We start from the raw sequence: 12,746 nt of genomic DNA, 5'->3' as shown, positions 1-12,746 counted from the left end.
GAGATTTGATGCTCAAACAAGGCTTCTCTTGAGTTCTATCACAATTCTCAACTCTACCTTTGGTAGCCATAGTATAAACAACAAAGATAATTTTTCTTAGATTTGAGGTAGCATCTATACCATATTTTTTTGCTATAATAAAACTATAATTATAAGGAAAAAGTGCTTTGAAGGCCCATAGAGTGTATAGTCCTATTCATATGCCTTTCTACAATGGTGCCACCTATCATATTCCGTCAACAGATTGATGTATGCATGATATTTTGACATGTTACCTAATGTTTTTGGATTTTGTTTAGCAGATATTATTCATGTATTAGTGTGTATGCTAAGCCACGGTCTCAGTTTGTATTGGGTTATCATCCCAAGTATGTGCATGTGTCTTAGTCTTGGGCATATATAGATGATCTATAAGATGTATTTTATATTAATTGCTCTGTATGAAATGAAATCACTTGGTTTCTCCTCTATATATATCCATTAAATATTCCATGTTCTAAATCCCCTTTCTTTTATCTTATTCCATCTCTTAATCTCCTTACACCCCTCTATCTCTTACCCCTATGGTAGACCTTCAACCCTACATGCTTCGACATTAGTGAACCCGTCATGAAGATTGAAAAAAGTAGTGTAATCATTAGGGATTCATTAGGTGCTGGTGTTGGGGGTAAAGGCACCTATGCCTAGCCGCCTATGTATTACCACACTGATAGTACTTGCACACTTGTACTTATAGATGGTGGACGCACATCACTGTCACTTCATTCTTTATTATTTTAGTGACATTTGAATAAAGGAAAGGTTGGTCATACATTTTGATTGTTGGAGTTCCCACATCTTCTCTCTCTCTCTCTCTCTCTCTCTCTCTCTCTCTCTCTCTCTCTCTTTCTCTCTCTCACTCGCTTCTTCCACCCTAGCTCTTGCTTTTGCTCACATGCTTCCACTCCAAGCTCACTCCCCTTCAACTGGTATTAGAGCCATTGCACTAGCATTGAGGACCTCAACACAACATTGCTTCATCTTCCATTCAAATACCTATAGTAAGGTTTCGCCATTCAAATACCCATAGTAAGGTTTCACCATTGGTAGCCATAGCTTCACCTCTTGAGGTTCATATTGGACTTCCATTTCTTCAGCATTCATCACGACCTTTTGAGGCTTAATCTAGGGCCTTGTTAGAGGCCTTGAGCATTGCCATAGGGCCTATTGAGGCCAATATTTGAAGCAAACCCTCCATCAGCAATCCACGTGTTTGCACTTGTTTATGCAGCTCCTCCCCTTGTCAGATTTGACACCTCTCCCACCCCTAGTGTGGCATTTGGCATTTGGGTAATCGTCTCGGGTACGCTTGGCATTGGCATTGTGCATTGGACATGAGTTTTGAGCTCATACACTTCAATTCCCTACAATATATAGTAGTAGACCTATTTCTTATAGGTGTGTGAAGGTTTACTTCATTGTTTGGAGCTTGTACATACTTTCCAGGATGCCAAGTATACACATGTATTGATGCTGGATACTTGGGGGACGATATGGCATTGATGCGAGACGCTATTGGGCTGATTTGAGCACACATTTGGCTCAATTTTCTTAGAGATTTCATTATTGTAATAATAGGGATGAATGCCATTTATCAAAGAAAATAATATGTCTCTTGTTGCGCCACATGTCATTCGGATGTCCCAATTTGGCCTAATTCCACTTGGCCCTCCGCCATTCAGCCCTTGCAATTTGGACCTATTGAATTGAATTTGATTTTTCTCAAATTTTTCGAATTTTGGACCAAACCCACCTAGACACTGGCCATACGAACCTCAGAAGGCCATACAGACACTTGAAACACCTTTATGGTTCAAGGAATGGAAGAATCAGCAAGACGCAAACGTAGGGGTGATGCTAGTCAATTATCTAGCAATTCAACCTATTAGTGGGATCAAAGGGAGTTGTAAACTCCAAACGAATCTTGACTGAGTGGAAGGCGTAGCGAAAACCCTATAAATTGGCGAGGTTGACCAGAAACCAAACATACAAGCCTATCAAGCCAAACCCATAAACGAGTGCAAGACACTTTGTTTTCTCACTCACTCTGATTTATAGCACTCGAAACATACTTAAGAAAAGCTAAAAGCCTGATTGTGCACAGTGCACAATGGAAAAGTGTACACACACACAAACACACACACACACATGGAGTGAAGGTAAGTTGAACTATTTGTAATTAACAAGGAACTCACTCGACATAAAAACTTAAAAGAACCCACCAGTAAGAGAAGATCCCAAGACATAGATGGGTGATTGAATCCCCAAGTGTAGAATCAAGCGAAGAACACAATTGAAAAGCTAGAGGTAGCAAGGACCGACACTATCGGGGAAGTGGATCTACTCAATCTCATCAATCTTATTGACAACTTACTAGAATAGGAAATCTTAGACATTGCAAAGGGTAGCTTAGATCATAAAAGCAACGAAGAACTTGACTTAGGAGACTTTCCTAAGGTGATACAACAATTAGTGAGCAAATATGACACTCAAACTCGGTTAGAACATCGTGATAGACATCATAGCCGACCTTGAAGAGGAGAGGAAACTAGCACGCAAAGCTCTGTAAGAAGGCATAATCACTTACAACCAAGATTAGCAGATTAGGGGCTTACACCAGAGCATGGAAATGTGAGAAATCTAGAGAGTGCTAGCCCTAGTAGGTAGAAATTGGATAGAGAATGAGAGAGTGCTAGAAGGAGACCTCATGCTAAGCGAGCTTCTAACAAAGCGGTTGCTAGATAACATGGCAGTGGAGTAGAGTGCTGCGGCATTAGCAACTTCGCTCTACTATGGCAGGGTTATGATTCAGCCAAGGCTCTAAGAGCCAATAAAAAATTCTCGTAGTAGTGAACCAGTTGGACAAATACTAGCCAAATGATGACTCGCATACAACTTCATAGAGTAGTTCGAGCAGGTCTGCAAGGCCAATGGCCTCATTGATCTCACTCAAAGCTTGCAAGATTTTGGTATGTGCTTAGGCGATAAGGGTAGGACCTGGTACATGAGTCTAGATACTACTGAGCAAGCCAATTTCAATGGCCTGAAAAATCTCTTCATTAAGAGATTCTCCGAACCAGGATACTCTAACAACATGCTAGTGCGACTCATGAATGTCAAGTAGAGAGAGAAAGAGGATATCCAAGATTACATGACCCATGTGAGGAGCCTCTTTAAGAGAATCCCTATGGGTGAGAGATCAACTGAAAGAGCGGTGTCCATAGTATTTATTAACAGGATATGAAGTGAAGAACTCTACAAATCCTTGGCAAGCAACTCGAGCTTGTAGGGAGATGCACTGGCAAGGGTCTTTGAAGAAGCTATTAGAGTGGATGATCAGCTCAAGGAGAGAAGCTCCAGGAGCTCGAATCGAGAAGATTCTAGTGCTTGGAATTCGGAGAGAGCTTCAACGCTGAGCAAGAGATTAGGCCCAAGTGCTCAGGATAAAGGGAAGGCCATTGATTCAAGATAAAAGCTAGTAGAGATGAAGATGGATATAGCCAAATCGCAGGAGATGATGAGATGACCAATGCACCCACATGTCCAATGAGTGTTTTATGGCAGAAAGCACATACTGCCAGTCAAGTGTCAGGACCCTAGGTCACGAGTTCTAATTGCAGTAGGTTTGGCCATGACACCATGCATTGTTGATTAGCCATGACACCATGCATAGTTGATTACCTCCGAGGCTCCCACACTCTCACAGCCTTACTATCAATCCTACCTTGCGAATAGGCCGTCAAAATTCCTTGGAAGGGGAGCCCCATTGGCCCTCCCAACACCTAATGACACTAAGTCGACCATCCCTAGGATGGAGATAAACCCTACGGGTATCCCTAGACCACTTAGACCCTACATAACCCATCCACCAAGTGACACTCGAGTCCATTATGTGGAGAAGATGAATGGTGAAGAGCCTTATATACACCCTCTCGTATCATATTATGAAGAAGGCAATGCAATCCTTATGAACTACTGACTAGTACTAGTGATGGCGTTAGGTAGAGGGAGAGGTAGAGGCCTAGGAGGGCAGACCCAAGAGCCAGACTTGCGGTCATTCAGGACACGTTTCTTTGTACTGTCATGAGAGGGAGCAAGAAAATAGAGATAAGGCTAACCTAAGATGCATTGAGTATGGAATCACTCATCTCTTTGTTGATTTCCCTAGACGGAAGCCATCCTCTAGTTCAACAAACAAGCCATCAGTCCCATTGGGGTTGTTTGGTGTTGAGACACTCAATGGGGAGGCCACACCTATCCCATTGCATGTCATAACCCGTGTGCATACAAAGCAGGCTGGCATATAATTTCCAAGGCGTAGAAATCTCGATGCAACCTCAATTGTAAAGAAAATTCGGAGAGATGGAGGAAGAAGAGACCAGACGCTAAGGTCATGCTCAAAATCGAAAGTGCCTCGTGTTGAGATTGAGAGAGACAGAGACAGAGAGTGAGGAGCAAGCATGCTCTCATCTTCTTCATTCATTCATTCTATCATAACCACAGACAAAGAGTAAGTGTATACAATAGTACTAAGTTTCATAGGACCATTCACACTGGGTCTAAGACCACTGACTTATTTAATGTCCCACACTTGCTCATACAGCTGGACAAGACTAATGTCAGTCACACATACTATGAGCTTGATATTCTAACACTCCCCCTCAAGCTCAAATCATTTAATGAACTCCAAGTAGCTGTCTAAAACTACTAAACTTATATTTACCCAAAGGCTTGGTAAAGATATCTGCAACCTGTTCATCAGTCTTCACATGCATCAGATCTACTCTCCCTGCAGCAAGGACCATCTCTCTGATAAAATGGTAGTGTATCTCTATGTGTTTTGTCTTGGTATGGTATACTGGATTTTTTGCCAGGAGTACACTACTGAGATTGTTACATAGTAAGGTCACTAGAGCATCCACCTGAATATCCAAATCAGCCATAAGCTTGAGCAGCCATGAAATCTCACATGCTGCCAATGCAGCACCCTTGTACTCTACCTCAGTACTAGACAATGCAACCGTTGGTTGCTTCTTGCTGCTCTAGCTGATCATGCCATTTTCAAGGCCAAAAGCATAACCACTCGTAGATCTACGATCATATGACCATCCTGCCCAATCCGCATCTGTGTATCCAACTAGTTTCAAGAGCTTATCTCTCATATAGAACAACCCATAATCTACATGGACTTAACATATCTCATAATCCGCCTAACAGCATCCAAATGTGGCTTCCTGGGCTTATGCATAAACTGACTTATGAGCCCAACTGCATAACTCAAATCTGGCCTAGTGATGGTCAAGTAGATTAGACTTCCAACCATCTGCATGTACATAGTCACATCCTGAATTTCAGCTCCAGTGCTAATGTCCAACTTGACATTCCGATCAAGGGGTGTATCCAATGGTTTGCATTCAGCCATGCCATACTTCTTCAGCATTTCCATGGTATAATGTTTCTGCATCAACCATAAACCATTTTCAGCCTTGATTACTTCAATACCCAAAAAGTACTTCAATTCACCGAGATCTTTCATGTCAAATTCAGATTTCAACATCTTCATTACATGCTGTATGCCCAAGTCATCATCACCAGTGATTATCAAATCATCAACATATATAATCAGCACTACCAAGCCACTGTCAGTCTTCTTTGTAAATAGGCTGTGATCAGCCCTACCAACAGTAAATCCCAACCTCTGCAAGTAGTTACTGATCCTAGCATGCCAAACTCTCGAAGCCTGCTTCAATCCATACAGTGCATTTTTCAGCTTGCATACATAATGCTAAAAATCAGGGTGAACATACCTGTCTAGCTGAACCATATAGACATCCTCTGCTAAGTCACCATTAAGAAATGCATTCTTAATGTCCATCTGCTGTAATTTCTAGCCTCTAGTAGCAGCCAAGGCAATCACAGTACATATGGTTGCCATCTTGGCAACATGGCTGAATGTTTCTTCATAATCAAGTCCATACTGTTGGGCATACCCCTTAGCAATCAGCCTGGCTTTGTACCTTTCCACATTGCCATTTGACTTGCATTTGATTTTGTAGACCCATTTACAGCCAATGGATTTTTTTCCTTCAGGCAGTGGCACAAGATCCCATGTCTTATTTTCAGGCAAGGCATTCATTTTTTCATCCATGGCTACACACCAGTTCTCATTTTCCACTACTTCGGCATATGTGCCTGGTTCTTAGATCTCCATCACTTTTGTAATGTAAGCATAATGCTTTGTAGTGTAGCCACTATATATCAACCTGTCAACAGGGTATCTGACCCTCTGTGAGCGTCTAAGCTGTGGTGCACTGCTCGATTCCCCTCTCTCATGAGGCGGAATGTACCTGCTCTGCCTTGCGCCAAGCGTATAGATAGTCGGAATACCAAGTTCACTGTCTAAAGTGTCAGTAGACTCATATCCAGAAGTCATTCTACTAGGTGTCATCATCCCAGATACATCCTCAGTAACTTTCTCTTTTCCTTTATCCACGACATCATATCTCCCCCTCACTAACACACTGGTGTCAGTGGACGGTGAGCTCCTCAATCTCCCTATCCATGGGGATACTGTCTGACTACTAGGTCCTATCATAGCAGTGCTCTACTACATATCAACTGTGGATACATGAGTAGAAGGCATATCTGATGGCATGGTAGCCGGTGATACATACCAAGAACCCATCTCATAAAAAATAACATCCCTGCTCACCAAGGTCTCCCTGGTAGAGGGATCATAGCATTTGTATGCCTTCTTCTCCTGCTGTGAATATCCAATGAAAACACACATGCGCTTTTGGATCCAGCTTCTTCCTTTTTTCATTTGGAATATGCACATAAGCAAGACAGCCAAAGACTTTCATGTGACGTACATCTGGCTTATAGCCATACAGCTTCTCAAATGGTGTCATCTCATGAATACCTACAATGGGAGTCCGATTCAAGATATACATGGCTATCATAACAGCCTCAGCCCAATAATAGAGTGGCATCTTCTTCTCATCCATCATGGTGCAAGCAACTTCCATCAAGACCCTGTTCTTTCTTTCAGCTACCCCATTCTGCTGAGGAGTGTAGCTACAGGTAAGCTGCCAGTGTATGCCATTTTGGGCCAAAAAGTTGTCAAACTCATTTGATACATACTCCCCACCACTATCTGATCTCAAGCAAGAGATATAACAGTCAAATTCCTTTTCAACCTATTTTTTAAACTGCTGAAAAACAACAAACACCTTATCCTTTGTCTTCAGAATGTAAACCCAAGTATAGCGATTGTAATCATCAATGAATGTCACATAATACTTCGAGCCTCCCATGGATGCATTATGGGTTGGTCCCCAAACATCTGAGTGCACTAACTGCAATGGACGTGTACTCTGCCTTACATGCCTGACAAATGGCAAGCTTGACTACTTACCAAACTGGCAAGCATCACATACATGACCAATATCTGAATATTGGAACTTGGGTAAACCTGTAACAAGCTATTTTTTCTGCATAATTTGCAGCCTTTGCAAATTTACATGCCCCACTCACTTGTGCCAAATTTCCAAGTCTCTGATCGTGCCAGAACCATGGGCAAACATGGCTGAATTCAGCTGTGGCAAAGTAGCATCAAGAGTAAACATTCTGCCATTCCTGTGACCGCGAGATATCAACTTGCATCCATTACCAAACTCTTCAATAAAGCAACTATGCTTGTTGAATCTAACCTGCAAGTTCTGCTCCGCCGTCATCTGACCAACAGACAGTAGGTTCTTCGTAATCAAAGGAACATGCAATACATCATGCAAATATTTCTTTTTGCCATCATGAACCACAAGAGGCACTTTGCCTTTATGCTCAATGCTATGCTGCGTGTCATCACCTATACAGACATAGCCATTTTTTTCAACCACCATATCAGTGAACCAATCACCATGAGGAGTCATATGGTTCGATGCCCCTGAATCAATGTACCAAACTGCATCATCAGTGCATTTTTCAGCAACTCTGTCTTTTACATATTGCATGGCAAACAATCTATCTCCTGAAGTGAAATGATACTTTGCCATATCCAAGAAAATACAAGAAAAAATAACAAGAAATGCTTCCAAGAAATGCTAGAAACAAACCATAGCTTGCCATTCATATTCAATGAGAAGAAGAAATACAAATGTTGAAGCCATGGCTGCTTGTTGAGAATAGTATGATGATGGCTACTGCAAGGTACACACCCTTTGCAATGGTGGGGAAGGAAGAAACCTTCTAGCTCCAAGAAGTGAAGTTTCAAGAAATGAATTGAAAACATGTGTTACATTGGCACTCACTTGCCTTTTATACTCTAGTCTAAAATAGACTAAATTGGCCTAATTAAAGTAGCATGAAAATTGCTTTATTACAATCCATCCCTGCCCAAAAGTTTTGTCCTCAAAACTTTGAAAACTGAAATGTCAAGTGGATGGTAAATGTAAAGAAGTGAGAGACCAATGCTGAATTTCCTTGTTGAAGTTGTCCTTTGAAGAAGATACTCTTCCATGACAAGAATCTTGAAAATAAACTCAAAACGGTGGAAATCTGTCCTGAACAGGGTAGTGATAGTAAATGATCCATAACTTTGGATAGAAATGTCAGAATGACGCATATGAAGTATAGAAATGAAGTTTACTTCATTAGGTATCCATCCATGCCATCACCATCCCATTTTGATGTCGATAGGTTAATTATTTTCATGACAAGAATTTATAACAGCAAAAGCAGTCCACTGTGTAATGAGCTAAGTAGCTTCTTGAAGAAGCCATGGATATTGATCCAAATATGAAGCATGTTGCCAAGATGATTCTTCCATAGGCAATCCTTTCCATTTGACAAGATATTCCATAACAATACAGTTCCTTAGAACCTTCTCCCTCTTGCCAATAATCCTTTTGGGCTCATAGATGATTAAGCCATCTTCATCAAGAGGAGGTAGTTCTTCAAGAACTTGTATGCCAGGGCCAATATACTTCTTAAGTTGAGACATGGGAAAAACATTATGAATGCATGTGGATGAAGGCAAATCAAGTTGGTAAGCAAGATCTCCAACTTTTCTTGTGATTTGATATGAACCATAATAGCGATGAGCAAGCTTATTATGTCCAACCTTGAGAGAAGCATAACGAGACTTAGGTACTTTCAAAAATACCCATTCTCCTTCTTCAAAATCCACATGCCTTCTCTTATCATACGCATATGATTTCATTGTCTCTTGTGCCTTCCTGATGTTTTCTTTGCATTGCTTCATTAAGGCTTCCATCTTTTCCAACTCTTTTTGAGCAAGAGGATTCACTTCATCATGAAACAATGCTGAAGGTACTTGGACTTTGTATCCATACAATGCCTCGAATGGTGACTTACCAATACTCATATGATGAGTATTATTATAACAAAACTCCGCAAGATGAATCCAATGATCCCATGCATTTTGAGTATCATGGAAAAAATGTCTCAAATAGACCTCTAACCATTTATTGACCCTTTCAGTTTGGCCATCTGTTTGTGGATGATAGGCAGTACTTGGAGTTAATTTGGTACCCATGGAAGTAAAGAGACTTTTCCAGAAATTTCCCATGAACTTGGAATCCCTGTCAGAAACAATCTTCATATGTAATCCATGAAGTTTGAAAATTCCTTCCATGAACTGATCTGCCACCTGTTTGGCTGAATATTGGACTTTGGTAGGTAAGAAGTGGGCTGATTTGGTAAGATGATCAACCACAATAAAAATGCTATTCCAGCCCTACTTAGTGGTAGGAATTCCTGTAATGAAATCCATACTGATATCAGTCCATTTACCATGAGGAATAGGCAAAGGTTGAATTGGAATCTTTATTCTGTTGGCATGGTAAGCATTGCATGACATACTCCTTGACATATTTCCAAAGTCTCTTCCAATAAAAACATTTAAGGATCTTATCAAAGGTTTTAAACAAGCCAATATGTCCTACCAAAGGAGAAGAATGCATTTCCTGCAAAATACATGGCCTAAATGATGACTGAGGGGTCAAATAGACTCTTCCTTTGAACCAAAGAAGTCCATTTTTCCATTTGAAATTGGGAAATTCAGATCCATCATCTTGCTGTATTTTCTTCATAATGTTGGCAGTGTGTTCGTCCAAAAGATATTCTTCTTGAATGTCCTGAATCCAATCTTTATGTATGGTAGAGATAGTAGAAACGGAACATGCCCACATCCTGGATAAGGCATCAGCCACCACTACATTATCCTTGCCTGCCATATAGGATATCTCAAAATCATATTCTTGAAGAGTAGCTAACCACCGTCTTTGTTTGGGAGAGAGATTTGACTGAGAAAGAAAATATTTCAGCACTCGATGGTCACTCTTCACCTTAAAATGGCTGCCATAGATGTAGTGATGCCACTTCTTAATAGCATGAAGAATGGCTAACATTTCCTGCTCATAGACATGGAATTCCCTTTCTTTATCATCTAACTTCCTGCTTTCATAAGCAATAACACCATGGTCTTGGCATAAAACTATCCCAATACCTCTGCCACTAGCATCTGCATAGGTGGTAAATTCCTTGGAAAAGTCTGGGCACACTAAGATAGGTGCTGAAATAAGAAGACTTTTTAGCTCATTAAAGCTCATAGTGGCTGTAGCATCCCAAAAGAAAGCTTCTTTCTTCAATCTATCAGTAAGAGGAGCTGCTACATGGGCATAATTCTTGATGAACCTCCTATAGAAGGAAGATAATCCAAGAAATCCTCTCAATGAAGTAGAATTTTGTGGTATGGGCCAATCTTTGATGCACTGTACTTTCTTTGGATCAACCATGATTCCTTTCTCACCAACTATATGACACAAATATTCCACTTCATCAGCCATAAAAGTACACTTGCTTTCCTTTGCAAAAAGCTTGTGTCTTCTCAAAGTAAGGAGAACTTCTCTGACATGTTCCAAATGTTCCTCTCTATTCTTGCTATAGATGAGAATATCATCAAAGAATACCAAGACTGATTTATACAAGAATGGCTGCAAAATCTTGTTCATAAGTTCTTGGAAGGTTGCAGGTGCATTGGAAAGTCCGAATGGCATGACTAGGAAGTGGTAGAGACCTCTTTCTGTCCTAAAAGCTGTATTGTACTCATCCCCTGCTTTCATTCTTATTTGATGATACCCTGATCTTAAGTCGATCTTGGTGAAAACCTTTGCATCCTTGAGTTCATCCAACAAATCATCTATGCGGGGAATTGGGTACATGTTCTTCACAGTGCTCTTATTTAGATCTCTATAGTCAATACACATCCTAAATGACCCATCTTTCTTCTTGACAAGTAGTACAGGAGAAGCAAAAGGTGACTGACTAGGCCGAATAAATCCCATTTCCAGCAAGTCTTTAACGTGTTTCTCTACTTCTTCTCTCTCACACTTGGATAATCTGTAAGGAGGTTTGTTGATGGGTTTAGTGTCAGGCATTAAATCAATAGGATGATCCACTTCTTGCTGAGGAGGCAACGATGTAGGTGGCTGAAATATGTCCTTAAACTCTTCCAAAAGTTTACATAGATATGGATCTTGCTCCTTACGTGAAGTAGATTGCTGATTTTCATCTGCCTTTGATAGAAGAAGTGTGAAAATGCAAGACATAGCATTGATTTTCCTCTTCATCTTCTTCTTACAGATTATTTCCACTTGTTTTCTCTCAATGCCATTAATTTTTACTTGCTGCCCATTCCAAGTAAACTCCATAAACATCTGGTTAAGATCTAAGGAAAATTTTCCAAGCTGTTTAAGCCAATCGCAGCGAATGATGATGTCAATAGGACCCATATCTAGGACAATCAAGTCTGTCATAATAGTGCAAGACTGTGATAGTTCAATAGGAGTCTACCGGCATATCTCTTTACTCAACTCTTGAGCTCCATTTGCCACTTGTACCTTCAATAGGGAATCCATTTCTTGTGGTAATAGCTTCAGCTCATACAATGACATAGCATTGACAAAACTATGTGTGCTGCCCGTATCAATGAGAATATGAGCAACCTTTGAATTTATAGGACCTTTGAGCCGAAGTGTATTTTTACCCTTACAACCCATCCATGCATCCTGAGATATGGAACATAACATGGGTTGACAAGAAGCCCTAGAACCACCTGGATCATAGGGAAAGCTATTGACCGACTATAAATCCTCCTGCACATCTTGGTCCTCTTGATCATGCATGTCTTCATATGTGGGGGCTACATCCACTTGCAAAAGAGCATCTTCATTTGCTTCTTCATCCTCAAATTCTTCTATATTCAGCATGTTTGACTTTGCTATGTATCCCTTGCACTTCTATTTATGTTCAAGAGACCACTTCTCTCCACACTTGTAACATAGGCCCTTGGTTTTGTCATTGGGAGGTGCTCTTGAAATCTCCTTTTGAATTAGCATTATTCTTACACATGTATCTCCACCAAGTATGTGCATACCCTTCTAGGTGTAGGGCTGCATAACAAATCTTTGCTTGTTTGTTGTGAGGGTAAAGAGTGAAGTACATTTCCAATTTATTGATCCACTCCTCACTAGATTTATACCTCTCTACACTGCCATCTGACTTGCATTTAATTTTGTAGTCCCATTTGCAGCTAATGGTCTTCTTTCCTTGTGGCAGTGGCACAAGATCCCAAGTACTATTTTTTGCCAAAGCATCTATCTTCTCATCCATATATGTGTGCCAAT

The sequence above is a fragment of the Lygodium microphyllum genome, chromosome 23, assembly GCF_053477565.2.
Source record: "Lygodium microphyllum isolate KBCC chromosome 23, Lygodium_microphyllum_v1.1.10, whole genome shotgun sequence".
In the NCBI taxonomy this organism is placed as follows: Eukaryota; Viridiplantae; Streptophyta; class Polypodiopsida; order Schizaeales; family Lygodiaceae; genus Lygodium; species Lygodium microphyllum.
This window is presented reverse-complemented; position numbering follows the sequence as displayed.